The sequence below is a fragment of the Mixophyes fleayi genome, chromosome 2, assembly GCF_038048845.1.
Source record: "Mixophyes fleayi isolate aMixFle1 chromosome 2, aMixFle1.hap1, whole genome shotgun sequence".
Taxonomy (NCBI): domain Eukaryota; kingdom Metazoa; phylum Chordata; class Amphibia; order Anura; family Limnodynastidae; genus Mixophyes; species Mixophyes fleayi.
Window position 1 is genome coordinate 312,678,150 of NC_134403.1, and position 24,887 is coordinate 312,703,036.

Sequence of the window (24,887 nt, forward strand, 5' to 3'; positions counted from 1 at the left end):
AAAATTGGGGGAAAAAATTGCATGGGGTCCCCCATTTTCACATAACCAGCACTAGGCAAACCAGCTGGAGTGGGTGGCACTATAGCAGGGGGACACATGGCAGGGGTCTCCCTGCCATAATGACAAACCAACCCCAGGCTGTTCAGCGCTGGGCTGGATTCCCTAGGGAATGGAGTCCGCCAGAAAAAAACGAGTGGCCCCAACCCTTGAGGAATAACCAGCCCAGTGCTGAAAGCACTAGGGCTCTTCCTACCCTGTGGGCTGTGGGTAGTAGGGTAATAACAACGAATATAATGTAAAATAACAAACAGACGCCATTTTGATTTGTGGAACTACAAGTACCAGCTAGCCCGGGCTGCCCTAAACCGTCTGGTCATGCTGATGCTTGTATAACTACAAGCACCAGCATACCCATGGCAGCCAGGGAATGCTGGCACTTGGAGAACCACAAGTGCCAACATGCCCTGACACCCATGGCTGGCTGCAACCTGTAGTTCCACAAAAGAAAATGTTAAATAAACCACAACTCCCTGTTTACAAGCACACACTTTTATTAAAAATAATAAAACCCCAAAAAAGACAATACACACCCTCATTCATACCACATACATTTATTAAAAATAAGAAAACCGCCAAAATACTCACCGATCTGATTTCTTCTTCTTTCGTCAGCAGCTTTTAACCTCAAAATACTCGAAACCCAAGTCCAAATAAATTTGTATCCGAAGTCCAAATAAATTCCCACTCCCTAGGGAATCCAGCCCAGTGCTGAACAGCCTGGGGTTGGTTTGTCATTACAGTGCCACCCACCCCTGCTGGTTTGCCTAGTGCTGGTTATATAAAAATCGGGGGGACCCCACGCAATTTTTGTGTGTTGTATCTGGCGAATTTTAAAGCTCAGGAGAGTTTGCCTAATTGCAGCTTCGTACATTTAAAACTTTTATAGCTAGAGTGGAAAATAGTTGGGACTTTGATCTCTATCGATTTTGAAAATAGCAATTTTAACAGAAACACATCTCTGGCGATTTTACATGAAATCTCAGCTTCATACATCAGAGAGTTTCAACTCTTCCGAGAAACTCGCTGGATTTCCAAAATCGCACCTCCATACATTTACCCCCAGGTCTTAGCCTAGGTACTTAGTGGTGAATGTATTTCTGCAGTATTGACTGAAATTTTTTGCCAATGTTTTATTGTATTGGTTGTATATTATCACTGGGTGTGCCCTACATTCTTAATTGAAACATATTGCAATAGAACCTTATTGGGACTTCTCCAAGTCAGCAGACTTTTTTTTGCAGGTTAGTTAAGTAGGCTCTTAGAATAGCATGCAATTTATTTCCACTGATTTTTGTCAATAGCACTAATCGTACTAATGATGGGGAGTTTATAATGGCATGGTACATGACAAGTTCTTGTCCACAGAACAGTGTTTGGTTGTATTACTTTTATGGCAAGTCTTCCATTACTTAGTACAAATAGTATAGTTGAAACTTTTCACTTTTTTTTGTTAGAGGGAAAAGATGCACTGGCAACATTATGAAGAGATCTCTATAAACTTAAACATCATTATCAGACACTAAGTACATTTCTATGCCAGCTCTTTAGTGCTAAGTTCAGCTCTAGCAATGCATCACCCTGACACTAACTAATAAATATGCAAAGGCTTCTTTACAAAAACTTAATGCACTAGAAAGCAAGCCATGAAAACACACGTATACATTTAAAGCAGTAAAATGTAGATCATTTAGAAAGAAAATCCTATCTCTATTTGCTAAAATCAGTGAGTACATTACTTGTATTTAATATGGCTATATTAATGCAGCTTTATTAAATGTCAACGCCAAACTTCTGTGATAGCATTGAACATTTATTAAAATAGCAATATTTTTAACTACGTTAATTCAGTTACAGATTATGTCTGTCTATATAATGGTAGCAAAGCACTTTTCTAATAGAATGTGGTCTGGATCTGGCGCGAGTCATCAAAGGGGAAAATATGTGTTGGATCACTCTGCCCATTATATTACCAGCTACCTACCATACATTCTGGAATCAAATTTGGCCCATCTGAAGAACAGAGTGAATGAAATGTGACAAATGATGGTTTCAATATAAATTTAAACTATCACAATTGACACTTACATCTGACCTGTGGCTGGTGCAAGTGATATAACAGATAATCGTGTACCTTAGCGATCTCCAATCTTGAATCAGAGGATGCTACGTGCACTCGAGCTTGGCACGTCCTTACTGTACATTGACGAAGTGCATATGGCCATTCCCCTCCACGTTATGCCCATTAAATCGTAAGCTATCGTAAGGGTCCTTTATGCTTGAAGATGTTGCTGCTTTCACTGGCAAATAGTCCAGTTCTGGGCATGAGCCGTGCAATTTTACACAAAATATGGCACATATCTTCATTTACATTCCTGAATGAATCAAGCCCGTAAACCGAACACACCCGAACTTAGGGAATCCTAGGGAACTTTTGCGCTTTTTCGGATTCGAAAACGAGGCAAAATGTCATTGTGACGTCGTCGGATCTCAGATCTCGTGAGTTTTGGAATCTATAAATACCGCCCTCCACGGCGATCTAGCGCCATCTGAGAGAGGGATATAGAAGTGGTAGCAAAGAGTGTAGAGCAGTTGGGCAGGCAAAGTTAGAGAATTGAAAGAGGAGGGTGATAGTAGTGTTAAACAAAGTAATCAGTGACATTCAGGAAAGCTACATAGCTCCAGTGTTAAATCTCATTGCAGAAAAATACAAATACTAGTGCTGGCAGGGTTGGTGTAATTCTGCAGTCCAATTCTACTGTGTTTTATAGGTAACACAAAGATAGGAGAGAACCAGTGTTAAATCTCATTGCAAAAAAGTGCAAATAATAGTGCTTACAGGGTTGATGTAATTCTGCAGTCCAATTCTACTATGTTATATACGTAACACACAAAATGGAGAGCTGCGTTGGTAATTCTCATTGCATAAAAATAAAAAAACTAGTGCTGTCAGGGTTGGTGTAATTCTGCAGTAAAATTCTACAGTGTTATATAGGTAACCCAAAATTGTCATTTCTGAAATACAAATACTAGTCCTTGCAGGCTTTTCTTCTGAATTTGCACCAAAAAGTGTACGGTGTTATATACATCCAAAGACAAGAGCTCCATTGTTCCATTGCTAATTGTCATCACTGAAATACAAATACTAGTCCTTGCAAGCTTTTTTTCTGAATTTTCAGGCGTATTCAGAAGTGTTATATAAGTAACAGACAAAGATGAGTGCTTCATTGCTAAGAGTCAATGTTGAAATACATATAGGAGGGCTAGCAGGCTTGTCTTGTGAATTTGCAGGCAAATTCTCCTGCATTATATAGGTAACAGACAAAGAGGAGTGCTCCATTGTTAAGATTCATTGCTGAAATAGAAATTATAGGACTGGCTGGCTTGGTCTACATCTGCAGTTACATTTTACTGTACCATAGCTCACTCAAAAACAGGAGAGATGGCAGAGTTCAGTGCTGAAAGATAAATTGTAATAATAGGGCTGTCAGTGTTCTTCAAAGTCTCCAGTGACATTGTATTGTGCCATACCTCATACAGAAACAGGAGGGGTGACATTATTGTTGTCACTCTCCAGTCTCAGTCATGAAGATACTAATACCTCTACCTCATGTGCTAAAGCCTATGTTCAAGTGCATAGTGGTTTTAAGTCAGGGAAACAAAAATGTAAATAAAAAGCTTGTACCTTTTTAAAGAAAAAAAAACCTCTCTAAAAAAGGTGAAAGTTTAATGTAGAAAAACATAACATTTTCAAGATACCATTCTACCCAAAATATTACCAGGCATACTAGCATCAGGGACCTCACTTCTCTTAGCTGGATTGCAGCACCTGCAATCTACATTGTGTCAAAGTTGTATAATTGGATGAAAGAAAGTATATTGATTAATATTGTTTTACCTTGCGACTGCGATCTGTACACCATGTGTTACGTGTCATGGCGCAATTGCACGATAAAGCACGCACGCATACACTCGCACTTTCACATTCACTTATATACATATTTCATATTTATAATGGTTCCATTCCACAGTCGTTTATGAGCAGATGCCATTTGGTTTATAGTTATATATTATAAGGTTTTATATACACTTTAGTGATATTTAAAGTTCAGGTCATGGGAAGCATGTCATATTTGGTATCATTCTAATCCCCTATTTATCCGCAGTTGTCTGATTCATTTGCCGAAAGGATGGCACATTGCGTGTGTGAGTTATCGATGATAGGGAATAAATGATCAGAATGATATTGTCTGTGTAATGCTAATAGACCAGTTTGAACCAGTTCTTGGCGGGGAAACTAAGTATGCATCATCTGGAGAGCAGACCCCCACCCTTGGAATGTTGACCCCCACCTTGGAGTGGGTTGTTTGAACTGACCTATGGATTGCTTTACACTGGACCTTCCTGGAGCCTGAACCTATGGAAACTTGCCAAGTCACCTTTATTGTCTTCACTGTATCACTAAATGTATATATACAGCTCCCTGGAACCAGCTAAACAGTCACACTGAACTGACCACAGTCTTCTGGACTGAAGGATTGTCTAGCTGTGACCAGCAGAGAGCGCAGCGGGCGCAGCGCATGTATGTATGTATCAGGTATCGACTGTACTGTACTTATTTATTGAACTGCTAAACTTTTGCTTTTGCTAAATAAATTGCTTGTGCTTTGGAACCACACAAATCGCATCGACAATGCTTATTGGAAAACGATGAAATTATTTAATAACTGTCATCATATTCACCCTCATCATTGTGTACGTCTTCCTCAAAAAATACTAATTCTCACCTGCTAGAATCCACCATCACAGAAGTCTGTGTACTTTGATGTAATTGCCGATAATGGCCTTCCTCATGGAATTTGTAGCTCATTTTATGGCAGAGCTGTCACGATTTTTGGGCAATTCTTTTAGAGCAGAGCAAATGTCAAAATGTTGTGCTGACTCATCTGCATCACCACTGGGTGCCTTGGAAAAGCTATGTTTTTTTTTCTAGAAGCAGTTGCCAGAGAAACTGAAGGAGGATACGTAATTACAGAATGTTGATAGCTCTTGGATCCTGGTGAAGCGAATTAAGTCCTAGATCTACAATTACAATATAGTTAGCGGATTTGCTTAGTTTAATTTCCTCTTTCAATTTCTCTAGCTGCTTCTCAAAAAGTATGATTAAGTTAATCACTTGACTCAAGCTAAAAGTTTCTGCACTCTCTTCACAGGTGACTACGTCGCTGGACTAAAGTACATTCCCCTCAAATTCTAGTCTTCTTGCAGCTGCTGCATTCTCCTACCTGCTGTTGCAGAATCCCGAAAATGACCCTAAATTTTTCGGGACACAGACAGCATCTCCTGCATGTCATTGTCATTTTTTAAAAAGTTCAGTAACATCAAGTTGATTGTGTGAGCAAAACAGGAAATGTGATAAAATTCCCCCCGATGTAATGCTCTAACAATATTGGTGGCGTTATCAGAAATCACATATCCTCAGGAGAGTCCAAGCAGGATTAGCCATGTTGCAGTGACATCCCTTAGTTTTTGTAACAGATTGTCAGCTGTATGCCTCTTAGTGAAGCCGCTGACACACAGAGTAGCCCACTTCTGAAAAATGTGACGTACTTGGGTACATGCTGCTGCTGTTCCTGCTGGTGAAGGTGAATCACCAACCCAGTGGGCTGTCACAGTCATATAATCTTTAGTTTTCCCACTTCCGCTTGTCCCCATATCTGCATTTAAGTGTACAATGGGTAGAATGACATTTTGTAGCCCAATAATTGAATTTTTACGAACTTTCTGGTAGAGGTGAGGAATAGCTTTTCTATTAAAATGGTGTCCTGATGGAATTTGGTAATAGGGACAGAAAACCTCAAGTAACTGTCTAAAACCAGCTGCGTTAATAGTGGATATTGAATGCTAGCATACTCCATATGGCGTCTGAGATCCGCTTTGCGACTGGGTGACAGCTTTCTTACTTTCTTCCTCTAGCAAAGGATTGTTTAACAGTCAATTGTTGCAAATAGTAGTATTCTTCTGGGTTGAAGATCCACACCCAGCAGCAGCAGCAATGGGACTAACGCTCAATAATTCTTCAGAGGAATCATGGTTAGTGGAGGAGTCATCTGTTGTCAGGATTTGTATAAAAATAATTGCATACATAAGAGGTGGATATTTCGTCTTATGCCCAGGCATGGCAATGGCCTTTTTCTTATCACTGGCAAGAACTGCTACAATATTTGTGTAAAAGTGTATGAAAATAATATTGTGACCTGTGAGGTGGTCAACATTGACTGCAAATGACTTTAAGTTAGTGTTAGTGAGGTTAATAATAATGTAGGATCAAAAAAGAGCAAAATTATGTGATTTTAGCATATATTAGCAATTTGTCGAAAAAAATACAGATCCAAAACCAAAACAGACGAGTGTGGTTTTGCCAAAACCAAAACACGAAGCTAATCCAGATCCAAAACCACTTCACGGGGTTTAGTGAGCATCTCTACCCGTAATGTATAGTTATTGGACTACAAAGAGTAATAAAATGTAGAAGAACAAGAACAGAAGTTTTTAGCATTGTTCTCTTTTGAAAACATTTTGAAATTCTGTTCAATCATATGCTCAACTATCTTTAAAAAATAAAAATTGATCATAAAAACAACTTAACAATTGCCAGAGAGCACATGAATGAAATTGGAAATGTGATTTTTGGGTACACAGTGTTATATGTGCGTCATGACAGAACAGTGGAAAATACATGTGTGTACCTACGCTGATGACAGATTACAACCCAAACATAATCTATTGATTTATTATGGGACACAGAGGAAAATAGGATCAAAAGATAACCACAATTGACTGTTGTGTGCAATCATCTTCCAACCAAACTAACAGTCTGCAGTGGAGCCGGAGCTGTTCCTACTATTCCAAACTCTCAAATCTATAGGCCTCTGTAACACTGTCCTCTCCTGGTTTTCCTCTTACCTCACCAAGCACTCCTTTTCAGTCTCTACACATGAATCCACATACTCTCTTGCCCCTTATCTGTTGGAGTTCTCCAAGGTTATGTTCTTGGCCCCCTGCTCTTCTCCCTTTACACCTCCTCCTTTGATGTCCTCATCCATTCCTTTGGCCTTCAGTACCACCTTTATGCTGATGATACCCGAATCTATCTTTCATCCCCTGACATCTCCCCTTCTCTTATGTCTCATGTCTCCTGATTTTTCTTGGCCATCTCATCTTGGATGTCCCAGCTCCTTCTTAAACTCAATATTTCCAAGACTGAACTAATAAGCCTCTTCCCTTAGAGGGCTCTCTCACCTTCCCTTCCTTATTTCTGTTAATAATACTAGCCTCCTTTCTGTCCCTCAAGTCTGATGGTGTCATCCTCATCTCCTCCCACTCCTTCAAACCTCATATTCTGTCCCTCTCAAATTCCTGCCCCTTCCACTTCTGGAATATATCCAAGATATGGCCATTTCTCACATGGAAGCCACCAAAACTGTTATCCACTCTCTTGTAATCTCTCACCTTGACTACTATGACCTTGATCTCTCTGGCCTGCCTTACTCTCACCTTGCCCCTCTTAAGCCTATCCTCAGTGCTACTGCACACCTCATTTTTCTCTCCCACCACACTATCTCTGCTCTCCCCCTTCACCAGTCACTACATTGGCTCCCCATGGCCTACAGAATTAAATTTAAACTCACACTCAACTTCAAAGTTCTCAATCAATCCGCCCTCCTACATCGCCAACCTCATCTCTACCTACACTACTTGCTGCCCCTTCCACTCTGCCAATGACCGGCGCCTCACTACTTCATTGATCACCTTCCCACTCCAATCTCAAGGAATATGCCTGGGCTCCTCCCCAACTGTGGAATGGTCTCCCAAACTCCAGTAGGTTAGCCTCCACTCTCTCAAAGGCTTCAAATGTGCCCTTTATTCAAGCCTATCAGCCTTCCTCCTAACTCCCTTGTCCCGGCTTTCACCTCCACTCCCTCAGTCGATACCACTGTAATGTGTCTTCCTCTTTCCTTTAGGATGCCAGCTCTAATGAGCAGGGCCCTGTTTCCTTGTGTATTCTTTCTAATATTCCATTACTCTCTGTACCTCTTGGCCTGCTTCCATAGCTCTGTTTTCATAAGATCAGGCCTACTTCTCACTGGTCACTACAATCACTCTCACTCACTGTCCCACAAATAATTTGATCTGCATTATCATGTTACCTCTTTATTTTATCATTCAGTATGTCTGGTCTTTAGAATTGTCACACTTCAATGCAGTAATCACAGCTAAGGAGCCCGGAATATGGTGAAACACAAAATGTTTATTGCAGGATGGTACAAACCGGATGGTGTAGGTATAGAATGAGGATTGCAGGGAGATGCAGAAAGCAAATACTAGGAACACGGCTGATGCAGATAAACAGGTAATATGAAGAAATCCCACAGAACAGGTGAACCAGAAGCACAGCAGGGAACAGCAGGGAACATAACAGCAACATACAACAGCAACAAAAACAATGATCAGCACAGGAGAGGGAGAGGGATAGAGGCAGTTATAAGTAGGGAACACCCAGGTGCAGGAGATTTTTAGTGAGCCAGGTTTACCCCTAGTAATAACAAAGAAAAAGGCACAACAGCAGAACCTCTGGTAACAAAGGTACTACCAGAAAAACATAATAAAACAAGTCCAAGGTCCTGAAGGCTGGAGCTGCCAATAAGCAGCATGCGATGCAGAGGACGCAGGTAGATCCTGACAGGTATATTGTTCTTCATGTATCATGTAATATGTTATGGATCACTGCTTTCTGTATATGTCATGTATAGCGCTGCAGACCCTTTGTGGTGCCTTATAAATAAAAGATAATATCAATAATACTGCTCAGGGCAAGGAGTCGAACAACCGGATCTGGTCTGATATTGAATGATAATCCTGTATTTTGACCTTCAGGTGGAGTGGCAGGTTCAGCAGATGTGTAATCAGCTTCATACAACAGTCAGTTTTTGTTATACAAAAGCCACCACCATAAAACAGAACAAAAATAATATAACATTGTTTTTTTCCCTCATTTTACTATGTAGTTCTTTCCACAATTTGTCTGAAAAACCATTAAAAATAAACAAGTTGTTCTAAATTTAATAGAGAAGCCATATGATTAAGTTAGTTTACTTGTAAAATATTTTTCTTATGATATATAGAACAAGCTCCTATCACCTTTAACATGCCGATACAATACATGCTTGTGCTGCATATATATGTTTTTCTTATCAGCACAAGACAGTATATTGCAGATAAAGTACCCTTACAAAGCAAATACACTAAGTGAGATTACAATAAATAGATGGAATCAAAAATGCAAGAAAGAGACTGAAGTTTTACAATGAATGTAAGGTAGTCACAAAAACATCACCTTTAAATACTTCATTGTAGTTTTTTGTAAAATAGTTGTGAATGAAATAAAAATAAGTCAACTTAAATTTTTTTCTTTTACAGGAAAGATATAAAGCAGAGAGTTTGTCATATGGCATCTGATATTGATATACAGAAACCTCTAAGCGAGAATCTTTTTTCATCAACATTTATTTATATAGCTCCAGCAAATTCAGTAGCGCTTTACAATTGAGACTCTTTTGATGTTCATAATCTGTAAAACATGCTTTAAAATAAATTTTATCAGACTCAGAACAAATATATTATGTTCTATGAGTTGTGTAGCCTTGTTTGGAGGATATGAAAGACTATTTTGTTATATACTAGTATACAGTAGAGATGCTCGGGCACGGTTCTCCGAGAACCGAGCCCACCCGAACTTCTCCGATCCGAGTTCCAAGCCGAGCCATCTCGGTACTTTCGCCCGGCCTTGGAAGTGATAAGAAGGCAAAACATCATTGTTCTGTTATCAGATCTCGCAAGTTTTGCATTGTATAAGTTCCGCCCTCTGCGGAGATCCAGCGCCATTTCACAGAGAGACACAGAAGGGATAGCACGGTTCTTGGCAGACTCTAGTGCAGTTGGGCATCATCATTTTTAAAACAGAAAGAGGAGGGGTAGCAGTTTTCTTAAAAGTCTCCAGTGACATTCTACTGAGTTATAGCTCACACAAAAACAGGAGAGGTTCCAGTGTTGTTGCCAGTCTACAGTCTATGGGCCATTGCTCCAATGCTAATTGTCATTGCTGAAATAGATATAATAGGGCTGTCAGTGTTCTTCAAAATCTGCAGTCACATTGTACTGTGTTATTATAGCTCACAGAAACAGAAGAGGTGCCCGTGTTGTTTGCAGTCGACGGTCTAATTGCCATTGCTTCATTGCTAATTGTAATTGCAGAAAAATTAAAATAATAGGGCGGTCAGTGTTCTTCAAAATCTGCAGTCACATTGTACTGTGTTATCAAAATGGATTCACAGCAATACACGGAAGACCAGGTGCACCAAGTAGCTGCTGGTACCAGTCATGATTATAGTAATCCCTCTAAGTCAGCTGCTAAAGCCTATGTTAAGGTGCGTAGTGTTTTTAAGTCAGGGAAACAAAAATGTAAAAAAACACCTTTTAACTTGACAAAGAAAAAAATGCCTATAATCCAAGCAAAGTTAACTTCAGAAAAAAATAAATTTGCCAACATGCCATTCTTGCAGTGGCAAGGAAAGAATCAGGCCTTTCTCTATGAGTGCTAGTTCTGCAACTGTCACTGAGGCAGTTTCTTGTAAGATCAGTCATGACCTTGTATATGCTCCTGAGGATGGAGGAACAGCAAAAAATCATCCACACTTACTCCACAAGCCATGACATTGGGAAAGGAGGGGTTGAGTATTTCACTGAAGCACAGTGGAGAATACTTTCCGTGTTGTGCAAGGTGCTGAAACCATTTGAAGTAGTCACCTGTGACGTTAGTTCAGACACTGCTAGCTTGAGCCAAGTGATTCCCTTAGTTAGACATTTGTCAAAGCAGCTTGAGAGACTGATGGAGGAGACCAAACAAAGCAATTATGCTAAGTATGTCGGACTTGTATATATAGTACTTTATTCACTTTGTCAGGATCCAAGGGATATCAAAATCTTGAAATCGGATCACTACATTTTGGCGACTGTGTTTGATCGTAGGTTTAAGAGCTATTTCTTCTCTTTCTTTCCAACTGACCCAGATCTGAAGAGATGCAAGGTTCTCCTGGTGAGCAAGATGACAGCTCAAGTATTACGTGACAGGATGACGTCTCCTCCTTCAGTTTCTCACTAAACTGCTGCTAGGAAAAAACTTAGCTTTCCCAGGGATGATGCAGATGACTCAGCAAAACATTTTGGCATCTGGTGTGGTCTAAAAGAATTGACCAATAAACATGACACCTCTGCCGTAACTCCAACTGATCCTACTATCAACATCCAAAAGATGGTGGAGGATTATTTTAATGACAGCATAGAAATAGACACATCAGACAGTCCCTTTACATACTGGGAGGAAAAAAAAAGAAAATATGGAGACTCATGTACCAACTCGCTTTGCACTACCTAAACTGCCCACTCTCCAGTGTGTACTGAGAAAGAGTTTTCAGCACAGCCGGAAACCTTGTCAGCGATCAGCGCAAGAGGCTACTTCCTCAAAATGTGGAAAAAACAATGTTCATCAAAATGAACTGTAATTTCCATGAGGAAGGCATTTCCCGCCAATTACATCAAAGTACAGAGACTTCTGTAATGGTGGATTCCAGTGGGGATTAATTAATAATGTGTGAGGATGATGTACATACTGATGAGGGTGAGGATGAGGCTGAGGATGATGTCAACATCTTGCCACAGTAGAGCTCATTAACAGCACTGTTAGCTTAGGTGCCTTAAGGCCAGTGTTAGCTTGTTTTGTGGGGGCTCAAACAAACCAAGCATTTCAGCCACAAAGGTGGCACTCCTTGTCGCTGAAGTGCTTGCTTTGTCCTTTTTAAGATCCAACATAAGGGTGGGTGGGAGTGCCCAAGGACAATACCATCTTGCACCACTTTTCCTTTCAGCTACAGCTGTGTGCCAATGTTACCTAGATGTTTTAGTACCAAAGAACAACTTTGCTTGCAGAAGTAATGTAAGCCTGAATGTCTAAATAGACATGTATATGTATTACTCAAACATTTCACTTTGCTGATGTTTCATCAGTATTGCACAAAGTGTTTGTAATCTGCACCTAACGTCAAGGTACCTAGCAATATTTACATTTTTTTGTGGTTGGGGACGATTCTAAGCTCATTGATGACCTTGCTATTTGCTGTGAATTTCAATGGCTCTTTTTAGTGCAAGAGCACTTAATGATATACTCATGTCAGAGTGATTCAGCCAATTTTTGGATAACTGGCGGATTTTCCCTTCTGAAGTTTACTTGCAATCAGCCTTTCAATTGCTTCTCTCTCGTACTTGTGGCCACATACTTTTTCACTGGTTCACCATCTCAAATGGTGTTATAGGAGAGCTCTGGGTTACGGCGATCTCCTCGTCTTCATCTTCCAAAGCTTTGTCTGCAGGGGCACATGACACACCCATTTGTTTTCTCAGGTCTCTTAGCTGTTTTTTAAACTGGACATATTTTTCGTTCTGCCTCAGGGCTTCCTCTGTATTATTCTTCTGAAGCGCAGTGTATCTCTCATGTACAAGCTCTCTTAAATCCGGGATCTCATCCGGTGGGTCACGTTTTAACTCAAATATGGTCTCCTCAACTGCGTTTATATATTGATTTAAATCTCTGTTGAATGCAGCATATTCCAAGATGCCAGATTCCATGCTGCCCACATGTACCATGTCACAGTCTGTCTGAAGCAGATGTAATGCAACTCCAGTTGTAATATCCATTCCTGTGTCTACATAAGTTTGGCAGTTCTTCATGGCTGAGAGGGAGGTATCCAGAGAAGTGAAGGATATTAAAGATGTAGTATGAGCAGACATGGTTTAATAATGTAGAGTTCATTAACAGCACTGTTGGGCTTAAGGCAGCTAAGCTATTGTTAGCTTGTTTTGTGGGGACCCAAACAAACCAAGAACTTCAACCACAAAAGTGGCACTCATTGTCACTGGAGTGTTTGCTTTGTTAAACTGTACATGTCCTTTGCAATATCTTACATAAGGGTGGGCGGGAGGTACCAAGGATTATTCCATCTTGCACCACTTTTCTTTTCTGCAACTGCTGTGTGGAAATGTTTCCTAGATGTGCTATGAACTGCCGTATGTTTGTGTTGTTGCTTTATCGCTTAGCATCCAGCCAAGTTGCTGCAGTCTTTGTCCGAAAGTGGATAAAAATAATATTGTGAATTGTGAGTTGGTCAATATTGACTTGAAATTAGTGTTATTGAGGTTAATAATAATGTAGGAACAAAAAAAAGAGCAAAATTAAGTGATTTTAGCATAGTTTAGATATTTTTCTAAAAAACATAGAAACCAAAACCAAAACCAAAACCTGTCATGGCGGTTTTTGGCAAAACCAAAACATGAACTTAATCCAGATTCAAAATCAAAACAATGGGGTCATCATCATCATCATCACCATTTATTTATATAGCACCACTGATTCCACAGCGCTGTACAGAGAACTCACTCACTAAATTTCCTAACACACACACACAGACTAGGGTACATTTGTTAGCAGCCAATTAACCTACCAGTAGGTTTTTGTAGTGTGGGAGGAAACCGGAGCACCCGGAGGAAACCCACGCAAACACGGGGAGAACATACAAACTCCTCACAGACAAGGCTGTAGTTGGGACTACACATCTCTAGCTATTTAGGTTTCTCAGACACAATTATGTTCTATAAGTTGTTTTTGCATCCTTTAAAGAATGGTAAAGCTGTTATAAAAAGGTCTTACCATTTTTCAAGAATGCTGGTAAGACACTGAGATTATCAGTAGGTTACCCTGGCTACGTACACATGTACATCAATAGTGAAGAGATGTGGGTTACATATACAATGCAACAGTGGGAGAAGTGTTTTGCTGGGTTAGTGCATGCACATGATTATATAGCTGAGATTACACTTAACTGACATAATAACAGACGATCATGGATAATGCAATAAATACATAACCCTCTATTGTGATTAGCAAATATTATAAAGTATGGCCGCAATTGCCACAACTCCTAATGTGTCGTAGTTCTCAGTTAAAGCTGTTTTGTTCACAAAACATGTTGGGAGGACATATTTTATTTTTTTAAAGATGTGTTGACCGCTTCAATTGCAATAGCTTTGTTTTAAGTGGTGTAAGCTATAGCGTTCTAGCTGGTTAATAATAGTAAGATAGTTTTTGAGCACATATGATTGTTTATTGAGCTTTGAGAAAGTGCTCTGAGAAGCACGAAACGCGTCAGCGGGGTCTTGTGTGCTTCATATCCGGATGTGAGTGTGCCTGCTACCGTATCATTCAAGTGTTTAATATCGAAGTGGCGATTCATCTCTGAGTATCCAAACTATACTCCTGGTTATTGTACTATATCTGCTGGTCCATAAGAAGCCTTTAACATCATTGGCTCCCATTATTTGTACCATTGGATTGAGCGCGCTCCAGCGGAGTCAGTGCTACTGAGACTGGCTAGCTTGGAGGGAACGAAAACCATCTGTGAAATGGATTATCAGCTTTATTGACGGACCACATAAACCAGGTGATCGAGACTTCAATTTGCCACATACACTGTATGGTTACGGAGGAGGCCGTTTCTATAAGCTATTATACATTATTTTTTAATCAGCTTGTCATCTATCAGCACATGCTGAGTACTTTGTATGCTCCAGATTTATGACTGATTACTTATATCTGGATGCCCTTTTTTTTTTTTTCAGTGTACACCAACCTTTTTTCCTCAGCCGCGGTTGTGTTTTTTTATACGTGTGTTTTCTACTTATATGTGTGTTTTTTAATTCAGTGTTTAAATTAGGTTTACTCTAATACAGGGTTTACTTGGATTGTCCAGGATCTTTACCTTCAGTCCAATTGACTGTGGATCATTGACGCATATATATTAAACGTAATGTGATATTTATCTGGCATATTGTCGAATGTCTTCCTCTGCACGATAGGAGATCTCCCGCTTATTGAGGTTTTTATTTAGCTAATACCAATTTGACTTATAGCAGCGCGACCCTCATTTATTGTTACATATGATTGTTTAGTTAAATAACCAGAGGTTTGAGCTATCATCACTGTTCATCATTTAAATAAAGCAAAAACATTTGTCTATTTACAAAAAGTCCACTCTCCCAGTCCTGTACAGGCCACGCTACTTAGAATCGGTCTTGGACCGCTGCTCAATGGGGCCGAACAATCATTTGGGCCCCCGCACCTAGGGATGCTCGGCCCAATGCTAAGTAGCATTGGACCCCTCCTAGTACCCCAGACTGATGGTTATCAGAGCAAAAAAAGTTAAATTGTTCTACATTACAAGTAATAGTACCCCATTATAATGTATTAAATAAATTATATAAAACAATATTAAAATAATAAACTGGTGCCCCCAATAGCATAAAATCATAAGTTCCATATTTACAGTGCCCTGTAAGCAATCAGTAAGTCTGTCCACGTGCTGTTACTTACTATTTCATTTATTTTAGTATCTTCATTATTACACGTGACAAAAATTAAATTTGAAGTTTAACCATGTAGTTGTTAGTCTTATTTATGGAAAGGTAATCACAAGCTGAATATGTTTCATTCTTCCCAAAATGTTGACAAAAATGATGCTCACTTTTTTCAACAATTCACTATTTTACAACCCATTAGTCATGTAGATTTGAAATATCAGGTATACAGTAACGTGTACTAGCTAATTAATGATTCCATGAACCAACATTCTATCATTAGCTATTATTGTTCAACTTCAAAGAATATTTAGAGCAAATTAAGTCTATACTCAAGAACATTAGACAGTCTCGATCATATTTTATGGCATTTATTTATTTACTTTTGTGATGCTTTTACTAGTTGCTTAAACCAATTGAACCTACAGTTAAAGGATACTAACTGCAATTTAAGCACTGGCATTTATATGCATGTCATTTAAACAGGATGGTAAAATTGGCTGTCAGGATTGTACTATCTATTAATGCAATGGCAGGTATCTTTTACAATAGAGCAACAAACATTTGGATCTAACAAAGGTTAAGTAAATTGGTCATGTCTCAAAATGTAATGACTGTGAATTAATGATCTCCCAAGCATAGCAGAAGTATAATTTGGATGTATCTCATGTCAGATGTGAAAGTAACAGTTAATTATCCTTTGCAATCCTTAAAAGCTGCATGGTACACTGAACACATGACAATTGAGCATCAAAGTGCAATACAATTAACAATTAATAATACTATTAATAGTAACTAAAAGTGAAAATACAACATTCCCTAACCCTACCTTAATATTGCAGTTGATATAACCACCCACACTGGCCAACCTGCACTGGTGTCTATGATTTAGCATATCTGTGTATTGAGAAAAGGGACAGAAACAGTTATGAGGAGAGAAGTTTGGCAAATTTCAAATATTTCATAATTTCATTGATTTGTGGCTGGTGAACCAGTTTGGAATTGTTAATGCTACTGTCATTTCTTTTAAGACTTTATTGTTAAAAAGAGCTAGTCAGAATGCAGGGATTTATTACATGGGCTTACAGTTTATTTTAAATCCCCTTCTTCTTACTATTTTCCATGTGTACAGAACAACAAAGTGCTACCTGATAATTTTATAGAAGCTTCTGTAAATTCTTTACACATTTGATTAGTTTAAATACTGACTCACTAACCTGAAGTGTTCTCCAATGCTAGCCACATGTAAATGATAAAAAGGGAGCCCCTGTTTGATCATATAATGGCAGTTGTTGGTAGTATGTTGGTTGCTTTTTATGGGGATTGTTTTTATGGGGATGTTTTTTATTCCATTTTGATAATGGTGGCTCAAGAAAGAAGAAAATAAGTTGTTGTTTTTTTAAAAACAATGGTGAACCATGAATTTGTGTAATCTTTAATTCAAATAGTTATTTCAAAATGATGCGTGTAGGTTTCTTATTTATTTATTAATTAATTAAAAAAGAAATGTTGGGGATTAGTTAGAATGGTTAGGAATGCATTGTATAAGGCTGCTTTTATTTGTATTCTAACTATTGTTTCTAATATTATTTTGATATCTCTACATAGTGGCTATTAAATTATATCATTTTACATATTTAATTAATATCTGGGAAATAATCAATTTCTCCTGAGTCTTCAATAATATTAATTTGTAATTCTAATTAATTAAATCAATTCTACTATTAAAATGTTATTAATTGTAGGGGATTAGTACAATATAATTGTTTTCTATTAACTCCTTTTGCCCCTGAAATTTTCACTGCATTTATTTTATCTGTTTATTTCTATTATGTTTGTATTGAATTACATTGGAAGTAAGGAGTGCATACAAAAATACACAAAATGTCAAAATAAAAAATAAGTTCTCTAAAGAGAATAAATCCTATCCGTATTAACTGAACAAAACAGATTATCCCACTAATCTGGTTAGGATAAGCCTTTGCCAGAAACTAGACAGTATAAACAAAACAGAAGCAAGATCTTCACTTGTCATTCTAGAATGTCTGTCTGTGGTGTGATTTCAAACATTCTTCACACAGAATTTTTTTTTATCGAAGAGAAGAGCTCAAAGCTCCTTACAAAGCAAAACAATAACCTGTAATCTTCTGCTTCTGGCCTGCGGTAGCTTGCAGACTTTCTCCCTGCGACGAGGATTCTCAAGGGTTCAGTCTTAAGCATGGATTTTTCACTTGTGAAGGGAAAACATTTAATATACACCAATTATAAATCATATATTTGAACACATGATCAACATTATGAAGACATAGACAATCATTATGACTGGGTAGGGCATAATTTATAACAATAAAACAGCACACTGCAAAAGACATTTTCCCTTGTTGATAAAATCCTCATAAAGCTTTTTGTAGATTGAAAAGTTCAAACAAATAACAAATTAGTTACAATTAGGTTCTATCTTCAATAAAATTAAACTCTCATAGATAAATATCCTAATGGGACACACGCTTTGACCTGATTTTTCACTGTTGAATTCCATGTGTGATACAATTGTATAGAAAAGTGTTTGAGTGGAGATAGCTGCATTGCATCGTACAGTGTGAACCTAATTGTGTACAGGGCACAAAAACAGGTGCAAGATCAGAAACATTGGTTGAACTGTTTTGAAAAATGTAATTTGTTCATAAAAGTCATACTGTATTTAATTTAAAATAACTGTATTTATACAGCACAGCATAAAAAATTATTGTGTTTCCTGTATAGAAATTCACAATAAGTGAACAGTTAAGTAGTATTGAGGAAACTAGAGGTAAAGAAACAACCTCCAATCGGTCAAGTGCAAATTTAAACAAAATAATGAATAAAAGCATAAATTACAATTTATGGATGGTATCACTATTGTCCATATTGAAAAATGCAATATCTGCTGGAAGTTGAAGGATTGAATGGTGTACTGGTTAGACAGTGTTTTCGCAATCTCAGATGTCGACAGTGGTAATGATAGATTAGCTAGGCTACAGTGTTCCCTATTAAGTATTTCAGAGGAACAATTCTAGCTCCTTCCTTAGATATAGGAACACAGGTACACTATATATACTCATAGCATTATTTGTATTGATTGATGCCTTTCTCATATAGTGATAAACGATGAGACAGTCACATCTAATTAGGGAGCAATGGGAAATATGCAAGCATTTTCCAGCCCATCACATTGGCTCGTCCTATCGGGTTACACCGTTTATTATAAAAAGATGTCACTACACATAAGGTTAAGACATTTAAAAACAGGAATTTTAAGGTACATTTTCCCTTCTTTTCTTCCTATTTCCTCATCATATTGGCAATTATTATTTTTAGAAGTAACTATTAGAATAATATTAAGGTATTAGTATAGAATATATTGTCAAATAACCACATGTTCTTTCCTATTTACTTATTTACTGGCATTCTCTGTACAAAATTCAGCATATAAACACTCTAGCCAATTTCCAGTCAGCATGAAGTAAGCTTGGCAAGTGTGTTTGTATTTCAGTAATTGCAATATTTCAGACATTGGAAAGTCAAGCCTGGATACTGTTGCAGGTGGATAACTCCAAACAGGATGAGTTATGTTCCTATGCATACAGAGCTGTCAAGGCTAATTTCTTTTCCAATTTCTGTTTCAAAAACTGTTAGCTGTACCCACTAGAGTGATTTTTTTGTCTTCAAGACAACAGAATCACAGCCATTTGTCTATTACCTTAATTTTACTGTATATTTGAATAAATCGCTGTTCAATCTGACCTGTATATGCAGCTATTGAGCGCCCCTGGATACATAATTTTTTTATGCTTACTATACAATAGTTTACATATAGTAAAGCAACAAATATGTAAAGTTTAGGCTGCTACTATATTAAGGGATTATTCAATTCAAAAGTGAAAATTCAGATTTAAGTGGAATATATTAAGTTAAACATGGTCACTAAAGAGTACTTACTGGATTGGTAGGAACAGAGAGATTGTGGCAGCCGTTGGCTCCTGAAAACCGCTCTGTTTTCAGTGAGTGTGTCAGGGGACCTACCAGGTAAGTAACCTTTCAGGTTCAATTAGGTTTATCCTTTAATAAACATTACTGAATTTTTCTTGAAATAGATCATTTCACAAATCAACTTAGCTGATGATATTTCCAATAGAAAAAAACACTTCTACATGTTCATGGTATTAATTATGGTGTACATTTTTCTTTAGATTACTGGTGTACAACATGCAGCCCGTTTATGTGGTCTGCAAGACTATATTTTTAGAAAGTAGAATAGATACAGGGAGACCCAGGATGCTGGAGTAGATACACTACTGTAATTTTTTTTTGTCCCTATGGTCCACAATGTACCAGGATTCTGTTTGGGCAATCTCCCAAATAGCACTGCACCTGCCACAGTGAAATCCAGAATATGGGGGTTGTTGCTATGGGGGGGCATATGATGCTGTGGGAGGGAATGTTACTACAAGAAGGAACTTTGTGTTGCCACAGTGGTGGAAGAATGGGTTAGGTGTTACTACAGGCATGATGATGCTAGATGTTACTGCAAAGAGCAAGGTGGAAATGTGTTGTTAAAGGGGGAGAGGGAGAATGTGTTGTTACAGGGTGGAAAATGTGTTGCTACAGGGGGTATAGGGGTAATGTGTTGCTACAGATGTGAGAGGTGTGTATAACCGGCAGGGGTAGGCTGGTTTGGGGGTCAGGGGGGCATGACTGGGTCACTCTAAAACATTTCTAACAGGCTGCTGAGTCGAGTCTTGCCCCCCGGGCTAAAATTTGCCAGCCCTCCCCTGATAACAGGGAAGGGAGGGATGGAGGAAATGTGTTACTACAGAGGTGATTGAGGGTGTGTTACTAAGGTTGTAAAGGGGGAAGAAGTGGGGGAGAGGATTTGTTATTACAGAGGTGATGGGGGTGTGTTATTACAGAGGTGAAGGGGCAGTCATTTACTAAAGTTGTGATGGGAGTTATGTGTTATTACAGTGTTATGGTGGTGATGTTTTACATAAGAGGGGCACAATGTGTCATTACAGAAATGAGGGGCTAAATGTTGCTACTAGAGATGTTCACTGACCCCCGTGTTCTGGTTTATGTTTTGGATCTGTATTAACTTCGTGTTTTGGTTTTGGCAAACCGCCCTTGCGTGTTTTGGTTTTGGTTTGGATCCTTATTTTTTTTCTAAAATCCCTATTTTTTTTGCTAAAATCACATAATTTTGCTTTTTCCCACCCTACATTATTAATAACCTCAATAACACCTCACAGGGCACAATATTATTTTCATACACTTTCAAACAAAGACTGCAGCAACTGACTGGATGCTAAGCGACAGAGCAATGACACAAACACACGGCTGTTCATAGCACATCTAGGAAACACTGCCACACAACAGTTGCAGAAAAGAAAAGTGGTGCAAGATGGAATTGTCCTCCCACCCACCCTTATGTAAGATACTGAAAAGGACATGTACATTTTAACAAAGCAAGCACTCCAGTGACAAACAGTGCCTCTTTTGTGGCTGAAATGCTTGGCTTGTTTGGGTCCCCACTAAACAAGCTAACAATGGGCTTAAGGCACCTAAGCAAACAGTGCTGTTAATGAACTCTACTGTGGCAAGTTATGCACCAGTGGAAGCAGTTCTTGCCAGTGATAAGAAGAAGTCCATTGTCATGCCTGGGCATAAGACCAAAAAATCCACCTCTTATATGTGGAATTATTTTTACACAAATACTGATAACAGTTGTCTAGCCATTTGTAGCATTGTAAAGCCACAGTCAGTAGAGGTAGGGAACTTAAACATCTAGGAACCTCATCCATGTTATGCCATTTGAATCAAATTCATGGAAAGCTTTTGTGAAAATCAGAAACTTATGCTAAAAAATAGCAACTAGCAGTCCAACATCAGCTACCTCTCTTCTCTCAGCTAGATCCCAGCACCTACAATCTACACCCCAACACCTTCATCATAAATATCCTCACAAGTGATCAGAGTTAGTCCTACATTTAAGTTTCTAAGGCGAGATGACTCCTCCCCTATCCAGGACTCCTCAGAAGAATCCTTGAGCGTTAGGCCCACTGCTGCTGCTTCTGCTGCTGGGGGTGAATCTTCAACCCAGAAGCAGACCAAGAAGAAGACTACTAGAAGTATACAACAATTGAATCCTTTGCAAGAGGAAGTATGAAAGCTGTCACCCAGTCGCAAAGCGAATCACAGACGCTATGGCGACTATGCTAGTATTAGATCTGCGTCCAATATCCACTATTAATGCAGCTGGTTTTAGACAGTTACTTGAGGTCTTCTGTCCACATTATCAAATTCCATCACAACACCATTTTCCTAGAAAAGCTATTCCTCACCTCTACCATAAGGTTCGCAAAAATGTAACTATTGGGCTACAAAATGCCATTCTACCCACTGTACAGTTAACCACAGATATGTGGACAAGCAGAACTGGGCAAACTAAAGATTATATGATTGTGACAGCCCACTGGGTTGGTGATTCGCCTTCACCAGCAGGGACAACAGCAGCATGTACCCAAGAACGTCACATGTTTCAGGGGCAGGCTACTCTGTGTATCATCTACTTCACTAAGAGGCATATTATTATTATTATTATTATCATAGATTTGTAAAGCACCACAGTGTAACATAGTTCGTACAGTAGGGAAGACAAGGACATACATTAAACAGGACATACGTAAAATAAGAACAGACAAGGCAGACAAAATGAATGGAGACATGAAAACAAAGGGTATGGAGGACCCTGCTCATTAGAGAGCTTACATTCTAAAAGAAGAGGGCACAGCTGAAACAAGAGGAGCGAGTGAGGCTCAGAGTGGAGATTGGGATAGTTTTGAGGGTACATTAGTGTTTATAGTGTTATCGAGGATAAGGTCACCTCTAAAAAAGAGATGGGTTTTCAAAGAGCATCTAAAGATTTGAAGGCTGTGGGAAAGTCTGATTGTGCATGGTAGGGAATTCTATAAGTGGGGAGCAGCATGGGAGAAATCTTAAAGGCGGGAGTGAGAGGTGGTTATCAGGACAAGACAAGGCGCAGGTCAGAGGTAATACGTTGACAACCTGTTCGAAACTCTAAGGGATGTCATTGCAACATGGCTTATCCTGCTTGGACTCTCCAGAGGATATGTGATTTCTGATAACGCCACCAATATTGTTAGAGCATTACAGCGGGGGGAATTCCTTCACATTCCCTGTTTTGCTCACATAATCAACTTGGTGGTACAGAACTTTTTAAAAAATGACAATGACATGCAGGCTATGCTGTCTGTGTCCCGCAATATTTAGGGTCATTTTCGGGATTCTGCAACAGCATGCAGGAGAATGCAGCAGCTGCAAGAATAATAGAATAAGAGGGGGAATGTACTTTAGTCCAGCGCAGTGGAGAATACTTTCCATGTTGTGGAAGGTGCTGAAACCACTCAAAGTAGTCACCTGTGAAGAGAGGGCAGACACTGTTAGCTCGAGTCAAGTGATTCTCCTAATTAGACTTTTTGAAAAGCAGCAAGAGAAATTGAAGGAGGAAATGAAAAAAAGCAATTCTGGTAATTATGTTGGACTTTTAGATTAAGTACTTTATTCGCTTTGCCAGGATCCAAGAGTTATCAACATCTTGAAATCGGATCATTACATTTTGACAACTGTGCTCGATCCTAGGTTTAAGAGCTATGTCTTCTCTTTCTTTCCAACTGACCCAGCTCTCAAGAGATGCAATGCGCTCCTGGTACAGTGAAAATCTATTTGTCCCTTATGCTAAAATGTAATGTCAGAGTAATAATGTCTATCATCAGTTTACCACAACAGAAAGCACCTCATTATTTGCTGAATGAAAGTCCCCACCAATTAGATGATGAGTTGTATTATTTTCTATGGAGGTGTTGGGACTGCAGAAATAGGATTTATACAAAGGAACATATATAACTATGTTCTTGGCTGCCACAACTGAAGTGGTATGAGGTATTTTTAACCTTGTATTGTGCTCTGTAAGGCCAGGGTATTATCATATAGCCCTGATACAAAACAATAGGAGTGATTGTTCATTTCCTAGTTTTTATACCAACTAAGTGGAGCCAGAAAGATCCCCTAGAGTATAAAGTTTTATTACCTGTACCACACCACAGCAGGTGGAGATGGGAATATGCTCTTCCAAAAGTGAACATTTCCACAAGGTAGGTTATAATATTTTTACCCCAAGTAGAGCTGAGAAGACCCCCTTCAAGAAAATCGGAAGAACAACATGCACTTTTCCATATGCACATGCACAGCAAAAAGAAGTACATCTTAGTCTGTATGCAGCCTGAGTTGTTTTACCCCATTTCGCCTATTTATTTGTGGAGAGGTGGAATGGAGGAGAGAAGGGGTGGGCTGGCGTAGCCCAAGTACTGTAAGGATGGATTCACATATCTTACTAGGTATGTAGAGTAGGAAGCAGGAGCAGACATGGCTCTTTCGAGATGATCATCAGCACAGACCTTGAATTTTGTGTAAAGAAAATAGACTTTTCCAAAAAAATTAGTTCCCTCCCCTCAAAAAAAGACCACACCAATGTTAGTGCTGCCAGCCTAGGCTGGTATTAGCAAAATGGGGAGGGTGAAAATACAATCACTGCCGATATCAACATTAGATTATGCCAGCCCAGGCTTGTGGCACTATAGCAGGAAAACCCATTGAGTGGGACCCCCCATTGTCCATGATACCAAACAAGCCCTAGGCCAGTCAGCATAAGGCTGCAAAAAATGTGCTGCCCCTAAAATTAAGCCCTGTGCTGATACCATTAATCCTCCTAGGCATTGGGTGTGGTGTAATCAGTGAAAATTAAGTAGCTAATTTTGTATATTATCTTTGGTGCACAATAGGTCCCGGCATGCCCAGGCTACATTTAATTTTTGGGTATCCTGTCACTTGTAGTGCTATAAGCACAAGCATACCATTGGCTGCCAGAGATGCTAACACTTTGGTAATCATAAATGCCAGCATGCCCTGGCATCCAGTACTGTACACCAAGGATGCATAATAAAACCCCACATATATAAGAAACAAGGCTTTATCAGAAATAAAAACTCCCCCACATCACCCTCATTGGTCCTTTTTTATTTCATCAACTAAGGCATGTATGGCACCACTGACATCTCCATGGAATAATCCCGATCACCAGTTAATGATTTAAGGGATTAATATATGACTTGTATATTGCTTATAAACACCAGCTTTCAAATTAATTTATGCTACTTTACATATTGTTTCTGAGCAAATGCCTTATCCTGCTCTAT

General features: G+C 38.9%; 1 long non-coding RNA gene across 2 annotated transcripts in view; it reads right to left on the bottom strand.

Annotated features, from left to right (window-relative positions):
* The window catches only part of LOC142140443 (uncharacterized), a 52,845-nt gene that overhangs the window by 18,218 nt on the left and 9,740 nt on the right, over nucleotides 1-24,887 (bottom strand). Inside the window, exons 2-3 of one of the 2 annotated variants that reach the window (XR_012688480.1) lie at nucleotides 17,717-17,809; nucleotides 16,409-16,476 (exon numbers count right to left, since the gene is read on the bottom strand). The exons of the other annotated variant lie outside the window; for it this stretch is intronic. This is a non-coding gene — a long non-coding RNA (uncharacterized LOC142140443). The remainder of the gene's footprint in view (nucleotides 1-16,408; nucleotides 16,477-17,716; nucleotides 17,810-24,887) is intronic. 2 annotated transcript variants of the gene reach the window in all.